Below are 10,908 nucleotides of genomic sequence, written 5' to 3' on the forward strand. Positions count from 1 at the left end.
TAATGACATAGAAACATCCCGAATTCCATCCACATATCGTAATGCACTATGCTAAAAGTTATTTCCACTCGTAGCCAAACACAGTGAGATGCAAGCCTTCCAATCCACTTAGAAATGTAATTATGCTACTCTCCGTCCTTAAAAGTGGTAGGCAGTCAATTAGGATCTATTACACCACCAATGTAATAACATTAATTAAAGAAAAGTGTAGTCTAATAGTTTAAATCAATATAAAATTACTAGATACTTAGTTGGCTATTAGTAATTATGCAAGTCACAGAATATGAATTATTACAAATATATGAACTTAATATAAATTACAACATATATGATTGTATTGAAACTTGACATGATGGCATCTTTTTAGAGGGCTGTCTTTTTTGGACAGTTCTACGAAAGGTTATACTGCTTTGTGAATTACCCCAGTCAAAGTATTTACACAAATAAAGTAGGCCTACCTTGATTTTCTGTAACCCTTATTATTTACCTTTACTTACCCCTTTTAATAAGCATCAAGATAATCAGTGTGATTTTCATCTTACTAACCTTAATTGCCCTCAATTTAAAAAATAATAATAAAAAAAAAATCGCAACTATTTTTGCAATTTTCACTTCCTCCCGGAATTTCTTCGCAACAAACAGCTAAAAACACTGCCACTTCCATTGCAATTTTTTAGAAAAGTTGTTGCGAAATCAGGCATTTTAGATCGCAACAATCTCAAAAAATCCTCGCGAAATCCTGGAGGGACTGATTACACAGGCAACACAAAGGAGGTCAATTAAACAAGCACGATACACAAACAGGGTAGTCATATACAATACACATGAGGTACAACATAAAGTAAGACTATACCAGCTAACACATACATGACAAGGTAAACGCAATTACTCATACTAAAACCAGCATCAACATTACACACACACACATACACGGCACAGCATTATAGGAGTTCAGTCATTAACCAGCTAGGCTCAGTTCACTACAATACATTATGAAAATGTTACTGTTCTGATCAAGGTCATGCAAAATAAAGCTATCAACTCAATACATCTTTGCCTCTGATTCCTAGTCTGCTTATCATTATCTGTTTTTCGTGAAAAACAATCTCATCTCGTCATGTCTTTAGTGTCTTTGTCTGCGATTTCTTTCTTTTTCAAATATCTCAATAACAACCAACAAACTCGCACAGTCAAACCAAAGTTAAGTCGTGTTGAAAAGAGGCTGAACCTTGCAAACGATTTACTTTTATAGACCACTGAAATCAAGCATGAATCACACGTGAAAATGACCATCAGTTAGGTTGTGACTGGTTGTGAGCAAGATCTAACGCCCTCCTCCGCCGGCGTACATCAGAACTAGCTCCCGGTTAGCATTAATAATCGTTTACTACTTTAACGGCATCGACAATCAAAAAATCCAGTGGAAACTAGATGGCAGAAGTATGTAGGCCAATCGGCCCACCAGCTTTTTCTTCTTTGCTGCCTACAGAGTTTGACAGGTACGACTTTTCGAAACGCCATGTTATTTCCCATAGACATTTGACGACCGGAAGTTGGGTGGATACGGAAGAAAGGTTCTGAAGTTACGGAGGCGGGACTTATTCTGGAGAGGTCTATTCCCCTTATTCAGCCCCGCCCATTTTTTTAAATTCCACATTGTCTTTAAACATCCGGTCGGCTAGCTACTTCTAGTTAGCTTCATTGTGATAAACGGCAGAAGAGGATAGAGAGGCTAACTTGGGAGGAAATCGACAAAATGCCATCAGGAGGTCAGGATTGCATTGTATACCCAAGGCTATTCACCCTATGATGCTGTATCGTATGGAGTCATCCTCATCTGTTTGGTAACTATGGTAACTAGTTTATAAAGTCATTACAGAACAGCCCTAGTTTTTTCCTAACTCAGAAATGTCTTAAGTCACCAAAATCCTAAATAAATGGATGACCCATAACATATGATGCCAGTCATCTCGATGGAGCTCTGCTATCTCAATGTATCACAATGGATGTACTGCTCAATCGGAAGTTCGGAGACAATGTGGGCAAAGCTAGCGCCCCCCATGTTTGCGCGCGGAATAAGGTGAATAGCATGTGAAGGCTACATACGTCAAAACGGTGACAGCTAGTTCTAAGCTATCAGCTGTGTAGCTGTGGGTGTTTCTTCACAGCTGGGCACCAATTACAGCCCCTTTCGTTCGAAAATTCTAAAACAATGATGTTTTTTAATACTTCAAAATAACATTTGATAAATGAGCCTTACATTTTTTCAGTAGCCATAGGTGTGTAGATTTGAACAAAATCTAGTTTGGTTCTTACCGGGGCTTTTACTGCCTGAAATATCCGATTTTGTTTACCACGCTCAGAGTTGGGCTGGTGGGGGCCTATTGCCAACCTTTCTCACGGCACATCAACGGTTAGACCATAGCCTGTATATAGTCTATGGGTTAGATCGAGAATTCTCGTCGCAAATTAAAATTCCACTGGAGCTCCAAGCAGATTTGTACACGCAGCCTTACAACACTGTTTAGGGGAGAACCGGGACGAATTAAACACTTTTTATTTAATCGTAATTTACAAAGACATCGAAAAACACTGAAAGTTAATATTTTGTCACTAGCAACCTACATCTGTCCTCTGTCAGTTGCATTTACAGCTCTGAACAAAACCGTTAAAGAGTTATTTAAGGAGAAGTCGAACGTGCGTTTTGTTTCATTCGTCCCTCCTGGCTGGGACAAATGAAACAGCATGGGGGACGAATGAAACATACAGCTTAAATTACGTAAACTTTTCACAACTTCAATATTTGACAACATACCATGAATGGTACTTAAAGTATGTGTTATTTTAGATAGATTGCTGCTGGGCTATATGTCTTGGTTCATGTCTGTTAACAACTCATTGCAGTCATGGTGAAGCGCGTATTTCGCGGTTATGGAAATAGCAATAGAATAATGCATGTTTTGAATTATATAATGTTTCTATAGTACAAAATGTTATTTCACTCTGTTTTTACATGGTTAAAACCACCACACATCCAAATAAGTGCCCTTCATGACCCACAGGCCGTCAGTCTCCATAGGTTAACATGGCAAAACTCGACCTCCTAGCCTCCTAATTAAATCCTCTCTAACCCTTGGGATCTCTTCTTTACTTCCATACAATGTAGCTCTTTTCTGGGAAAACGGACTGTTGGTTTGAGCTGAATGTCAATCAAATAGATCATGCTAACATGATTTTTTTTTACTTTATTGACTTTGCAGTATGAAATATTTTGGTCTTCACTAACTGCCTGCTGAGGAAAGACATACACACATATACAGACACACATACACACAGAGAGATAGAGAGAATGAGAGAGAGATCCTTTTGTCTTTCTTTTGGTCTCTCCATTTGTCCGACAGTCATTCACTCTGTGTGACTCAGTGGAGTATACCGCTGCAGTGTTTGACATTCTAATATGGAGTGAGGAGTCAGGAATCTGTTTAACCCTGTCCATCCCATAATCTCATTATCGTTTCACCATTGCTTTTTGGCTCTCCATTGATCTGGTGACCTTTGTGAAGGAAAATTAGTGATTGCTGATTTAGGAGAGTCTGCATTTTGTCTCCAGTGTTCATAGTATTTGCTAGAAGTTGGGACGTCAGCCGGAAATGGAAATGTCATTATGCATAATTCCCTGTGAGACAAATAATAAATGGATGTAAATTCAATCAGTTCATGCAGCTGAAATCCGTTGGTGTGATGCAGGTGCCAGAGAAGGATGTAAGATTTTGATTTTGAATATTTTGTGCCATATTATTTCATTGAAGACAGTAGTGTTATTTCACCTCAATGCTTTAAATGAAACTGATATCCCTATTTGTTCATTCCACATTAAGATTCTGGTATTATTAATTTAATCATAATTACACAGAGGAAACTGGTGGCTTGAACATGTGGCAAGTGCATTCACCAAGCAGAGGTCTTTCTGTGGCCATGATGTTATAAGACCCAGAGAGCTACAGGGGAGAGAGCTGTAACTTCTCCTCACACTGATGTCTCCTGTGGCAGTAAATAGCATTGGTGTCTCAGAGCCGTGGTGGCCAGAGAACGTTGCTGATTCACCACAGACTCCCATGCCACCCGAGGCGTGGGTGGGCAGCAGGGCGGCCGGGCTCAGACTGGAGGATGGAGAGAATGCTGTGCTTTTGTACCTTTGGGAGGCATTCAGGCATACGTGCACTTGGTAAGACCATTTTCTGAATTGGTGTGATAAACAGAAAACATTATGCATTAACAGACCGTGGGTGGTTTTAAAGCAAGGAAGTAATGACGCCTGTATAAATTGATAGAATTTGCATAAATAAAGTGTATTGTCCGGCAGTAGCTCTGTCAAGAGAATGGAACACAATATAAAGTCGGTTGAATGGATATTGCGATGGACATTCAGTGGTCTCATCGGCTCACAAAATTTCAAAATGAAGAAACATACTGTGCAGATGTGCAAGATTTCAGATTTTATTGCCGTTTTATAGAAGAAATTCTGCTATGTCATCACATGTTAGTCACATATAAAACTGTTCTTAGGAGGCACTGTTGAAATTGCATGTCTTGTATTGTGCTGTTTACCAAATTGCTTCAGATGAAAAATGTCTTCAAAGATTAAATACAATTGGCTCTTACATAGATCTGTTTTCTCCTGCAGGCACGTTACCAAGGTTACACAATTGATGCCCATGTCCCTCCACTGCTCTTTGACATAAGCCTTGACTAACTCCATTCACTGCATGCATTAAAAAAGCCACCGGAACCAGGCTGGACTTGCACCTCCTCGCTAATTGTGATTGTAGAAATGAAACCGGCAGTGAATTAAACAACCACGGATTTTCTAAATGTGGGTTTCATCTTCGGTGTGTTCATTCAGGATTTGCCCACGAGAGAGTGGCTTCCTCCTGAGAAGCCATAGCGGGGGTACCTAATCCTGCTTCCAGACATTCAACCTCCAGCAGAGTTTCAGAACACACTTACACAATATCCCTGAGTCAGCTCATTATATGAGGTGGAGAGCCACAGGGCAGCTGGGTGGGGTATGAATATCATGGACGGATGTTTAGAGTAGGGTGGCAACTTGGGACCCATTTCGTTCTCTAATGTGTAGAGAGCTGAAGCAATGTAGACAATATAGAGGGTACTGCATCTTCATCATTTTCTATAAAATTGGTATCAGCATAATGTTACATCTTTCCATTTCACAGATGTTTTTAAATTAAAAATGAATTGAAGACCGAGGATGGGCACTCAGGCAGCAGTATGCTTATGTTTTGTTCTGTAATGAACATAATGATCTCTTTCTCTCAGTGTCTATATAGCCTACAGAGGTGTAGTCGTAAAATAAGAGGTGGTTAAACTATGAATTCTGTGATCACGGTAAGGTGGACTGTGACATGTATCACATTTTTAAAAAGGCATTCAGAACATGTTTGATGATGCTGGTGGAGGTTATTGTCCAATGTTTATTACAATACCAATGGTATTAAATGATTCCTAGAGTGTTGTGAATGTGGATAATACAGTGTGATTTTTTAATGTTGAAAGTTGCAATTGGTGAATAAATTATTTTGAGAGGTGGATAAACTCTATTTCTGAAATGTCATAGGTGGGTAAACTGTGTTTACTTGCATTTAACCTCCACTACATCCCTGTCTATATAGTAGGTCATATATAGTCAGAACATAAGTTTAACATTATGGCAAAGCTAAAGCAGGCTGCAACTCAGACTTCAGTTTCATTGACCTTGTATTCCACCGAGCATGATCAGCATTCAAATGCATCATATGCCATTCCTCTCGTACAATATGTAAGATGAAATTGCTCAACTATTGACTAGACATTATGACCACACAAAGTGAAGTGACCTCAGCACTTTTACTAAAATGACCGTAATCTTCCTAAATTGCCATGGTAGATCAATCAGTTTAAAAGTCTATTGCAGTTATTACTTTAGAGTGCTTGTAGTTTTGTTTCCTCAAGCAACTTAATGACATATTGCTTGACATGTTGTTGTTTTTTCAGTGATTCATGAGATGGTGTATTTTGTTTTACGACAGCACCCTAATTATGTTCCAGTACAAGGTTTGAGATCACCAAACTAAGAAAATAAGTTGCTCTTGAAGTAGAATCTATAACAAAATTAATTTATTTTTTGTTTATTCTCCAATATATCCATGCATTTAGACCCCTTATCATTTTCACTTTTTGCTGTATAACATCACGCTTTGTCATTATTGGGTATTGCTAACATAACCTTCAACATGAATACTTGGTGTCAACACTGCACTATTAGTAAAACTTCTAAAACAAGATCCATGAATACAGGATTAGAGCACTAATCCTGTTATGTACACTTTGCTTCCAGTTGATAGTGCAGTGAAAACTTGTATTTACTTCAATGTGTCAGATTTTCTTGTCAAGGTCATTGTATTATCTTATTTTTAGACCACTTTTCTCCCTTACATACCTCTGTATAACTTAAGCATTGTGGATAGGATAAGTTAAAGAAAATGCACATACATACACATTCTGTGGGTCCACTTAGAGCTACCCTTTGCTGTAGTATAAAATTCATACCCTACAGATACACAGCCACACTGTTAAAGGTTTATAGCATATGGAACATTACTGCATCTTGGTATATAAATAAAAATTTTAGGATACATAACTTCACAATAAGTTAGAAAATCATTGCAAAACTGATTGCATTATTTTTCAATATATTTTATTGTTATATAGCCATGCATTATTTAATTTGTTGATAAATAAATAATGTAATGAGATAAATGTTTTGTCTATTTTCAGACAAAAAGAGAAGAGTGACACATCACTGTCATAAATGTCACTCTACACGCTAAGCCTTTTCAACTGATGTGTGTCAGTGGTCCTTTGTTGATTTACATTTAAAAAAAAGAAAGAAAGAAAAATCTGTCAATGCTGTCAACTCACTCTTTATTGTTGCAACTTCGCACTGATTGATAGAGATAGATTTTACACTTTGCTGGCGGAGTCGAACACGAGTCGATGTCAGCAACCAAATACATTTTCACAGAAATTCGATGTGCCCAGCTGGGGTTAGCACACAGTGGGGTCTGTCCTTATGTAAGGAGTGCAGGGAGGACAGGCCTCTCACAAGCACACTCATCTGAGGTGTGAAAACTAACACCTTCCCTTCTCTCTAACTGATCAACGATTTTGGTTGTCCAGTATATTAAAATAAATATGTATAGGTTGGACGGTGTGACAACACTATATATATACAAGATATTTTCCATTACAAACCAAGTAACAGAAAAGAAGAGAGAAGGGAAATGCAATATTTACCATTTTGCCTTTGAATACTTTACACTTGCCATCTCTAAGTGTCACCATGTTTTGCCCTGACACACAAATGTACAGAACATTACATGTTCCTTAGGGCAGCTTGATACATTATTCACGTTGATGTCATGCACAGCTATGCACTGCTGTGTGTGAAGAGGAATGTGATGGACTTGAGAGCACGAATGACTTACATCACACTACTGAATTCTGCTTTGATACTTTTTTCTTTAAACCCAGGGCTAAAACCCAGAGTAACAGCCATATTTCAGTGTTAACCCTCTATTGCATGTTGTTGCCAAATGGCAACAAGTAAAGATGTATTTTGTGTTATTGTTCACTACACAGTCAATTAGACATAGTGTTTTCACCATTTTTGTTTGGGATTTTGGGAAAGATAAAGGCATTGTTGGCTCTTCCACCAAAGAAGTGTCAGGATTAGCTATAATCCAGCAATGAGGAGGAAAACATGGATATGTGTAGCGGATAGCGGCTGCAGTCACCCATCCTGTCTCTTTGGCTACAGCTTTTACACCTCAGAGGCCTAAACCTCAAGGGCAAATGGGGTTAACCTTCTCTCCTCTCACTATAAATGGTGTAAGAAGTGGGCTGGCTTGCTGTGGAGCCATCCAAGGCTTGCCCAGTGTGAGCCTGTAGTATGACCCACACCAGAGACCCCTATAGGTTGACCCTTGTGTGTGTGACCCCAAATATGGATGAGGCATGGCTTTACAGGGTATAGGGAAAGGCTGTCAGGGGGATGTGTGAAGGATACCTATGTCTCTCTGTGTGAATGGCATGGATTGGCACACTTTCTGAGGGGCTTGAATATGTCCTTTGACTGCAATGAATTTGGGAAATGGAAGTCATCTAAATGATGACATTGTTTAATATAAACATTGGTTTTGATCAAAATAATTACTTTATGTCCCTACAGGAAGGCTATTTATTTTCCAAAGCGGACTACATACTATGACAATATTACCATGATATTATCCCTTTATTGCCCAAAATACAGTTGAATTTGTATTATGTTAGGTTTATAATTAGATGTATTAGAGCATAACTAATGCAAGCTTAATTTAGTTAATTTCTAAAATATTTGTAATGAAATAAAAATAAGTTTTTAAAGAAAATTTGGATTTTACAGCATTTTCCATGATTGCGCGTTGTTGCCATATGGCAACAAATGACCAACTACCCCCTTTAAAAAAGTATTCAAATTCAGTACTTCAAAATTTCCTTTATTTAAACCATTTTAAGTAAGAAAAATACTTTAAAACATTTTTTTTAAAGTATAGGTGATAATTCATGCAATAAAGGGCTAAGAGCATTCTGTGCTTAACTGTTAGGCTCCACTTGGCACTTCATTGCTGGATTATGATGGTCTGATTTAATGATGGAGGACAATAGGAGGAGATGAAGTTTTAATCTATAGCATGTCTCTGCATTTGTTTACCAACTCGACTGATGTAACAGCCTCTCCCATTAACGGGTCAACTTCCACAGTTGTGTAAAGCTGTTGTGACTAGAACTTCAAACAACCATCCTGGATGCAGTCCATCACAAATAGGTGTCATGAAACCATAACCGCTATAAATTCAGTTCTTCCCTTCAACATTCCCTCATGTTGCTGTGCCCTCTCAGTATCGTTGAGCGTTTCTTGTCAGTCTCTCTATGCACTTCCATTCCAATGGATGGAAGTCCTTTGCAAGGTCTCTTTGCTGAGCTGAAAAAGATCAAATAGTTATAATTGGGTGTTGTCATTCAAGGGGAGCTTATGGCTTCAGATCCATGGCTTAAGGATCTGTACAATAAATTTAGTTTGTCGGGAGAGGAGTGATTTGCCCTGATGATGAGTATGGCAGCTCTGATTCCCGTTGTGACTGACTAACTGTGATCACGACATTGCAGATTAAATCTCCAGCACTAAATTTGCTGTCTTCTCCCCCACGGACGTGAGCATAACTGAAGAGGAGCCTTTTCTTGCATTAATTTAAGTCTGGGGAAATGCACAGCCCTAGTTGGATTGCACTCTCTCATGTATGGTGCATGGTGCTCTCATGTCTTAAAATAACCTTGACCAAAATAGCATCTCTCCTTGCAACTGAACTGAGTCCGAACTGAACTTTGGATTTATTGTCCATAATGGACGTTGCCGATCCCTGTGACTGTTTTTTCCATGATCATTTATAGGAAGTGAACCATAAATGAACAGAATGTGTGAATCTTCTGCTGTACTCTGCCAGCTCTCTTTCGTGTGTGAGTGTGCGTGCGTGTTTGCGTGCGTGCGTGTGTGTGTGTGTTTGTTTCTCATTCTGCGTTATCCATGTGTTACACTCACCAGGGTGAGAAACAAATGGAATTGAACAATTCATTTCCCCAATGACACACATCATTTTCTCACCAGAAAGATGACGAAGGTAGTGTCAGAGGAGGCTGAGCTGTCCAAAAACCCAATAAGAATCCGATCTGTTCTTTTCTTTGCGAAGTGAGAAAGTTTTAGTGATTCACTGCTCAGAATGCTCATTTAATTCACTCGACACAGCCAAACTAGTGATACACAGGTGGCCAGCATAATGAAACTGTTGCAGAGGTGGCTGCTTGTTATCAGCCGCTTTACCGCACACATTTTATGGAGCCTACGCATATCTTAAAATATGCATGTGTCAAACACATACTTTTCCCCAGCAAGAAGAACTTTGGATTTGCAAGTATGTAAAAGGGTTAATATTATGTACTATTTATATTATACTGTGAATAGATAGATAGATAGATACTTTATTGATCCCCAAGGGGAAATTCGAGAATATAAAGATCATAAGATAAAGATATAAAGAGGTCATATTTTAAAAAAAATCTTGCTTATCACAGCTGGATGAAAACTATTTTTTGGTCCTTTTCTTACACTTTATACGTGTTTTATGTATGTTTGCTTGTTTCTTTCTGTCTTGGCCATCAGAGACTGATGAGCACCATTGGCCCAAAAGGCAGTTAACATTTGATTGCCTCCTTGATCCGTTTAAAAGACAAAGCTCATTTTCCTCTAAAGAACATTGACAATTATATTTTCTTTCAATTAACGCAAAAGCAATTTACCAGGGCTGTTGACTATGCATTTCAACCCAATGTATGCTATTGTCTGAATGACACAAAAGTTTCATTTACAATTATTTTGGAAGGTCATAAAAATAATTTTTAAATAAAATGGAACGAGAGACCAAGGTGTCAAGGTGAGTATCAGAGGAAATGCAAGGCTTGCCATGGCATAGAAGAGCAGTGCCATCACTGTGGATCAGAACCAATGAGTCCTGACAACACTTAAGTCCAGAGTGACTGTCACTGTGACCAGGGTGACAGCTGGAGTGCTCCCCTGGAATAATCCCCCTACAGTGTCAATTAGTCACCTTCCTGCTTTTGAAGTCATATTCTTGACCCACCGGTAAGATTAGTATTGTGATTATGTTTCAGGGTGTCACAGTCTGAGGTGAATGCTTTTGATGGATGATTAGTTAAATATGTCAGCTAACAAGACTGCTGAAAATCCTGTTGGAGTGT

The sequence above is a fragment of the Alosa alosa genome, chromosome 5, assembly GCF_017589495.1.
Source record: "Alosa alosa isolate M-15738 ecotype Scorff River chromosome 5, AALO_Geno_1.1, whole genome shotgun sequence".
Taxonomy (NCBI): domain Eukaryota; kingdom Metazoa; phylum Chordata; class Actinopteri; order Clupeiformes; family Clupeidae; genus Alosa; species Alosa alosa.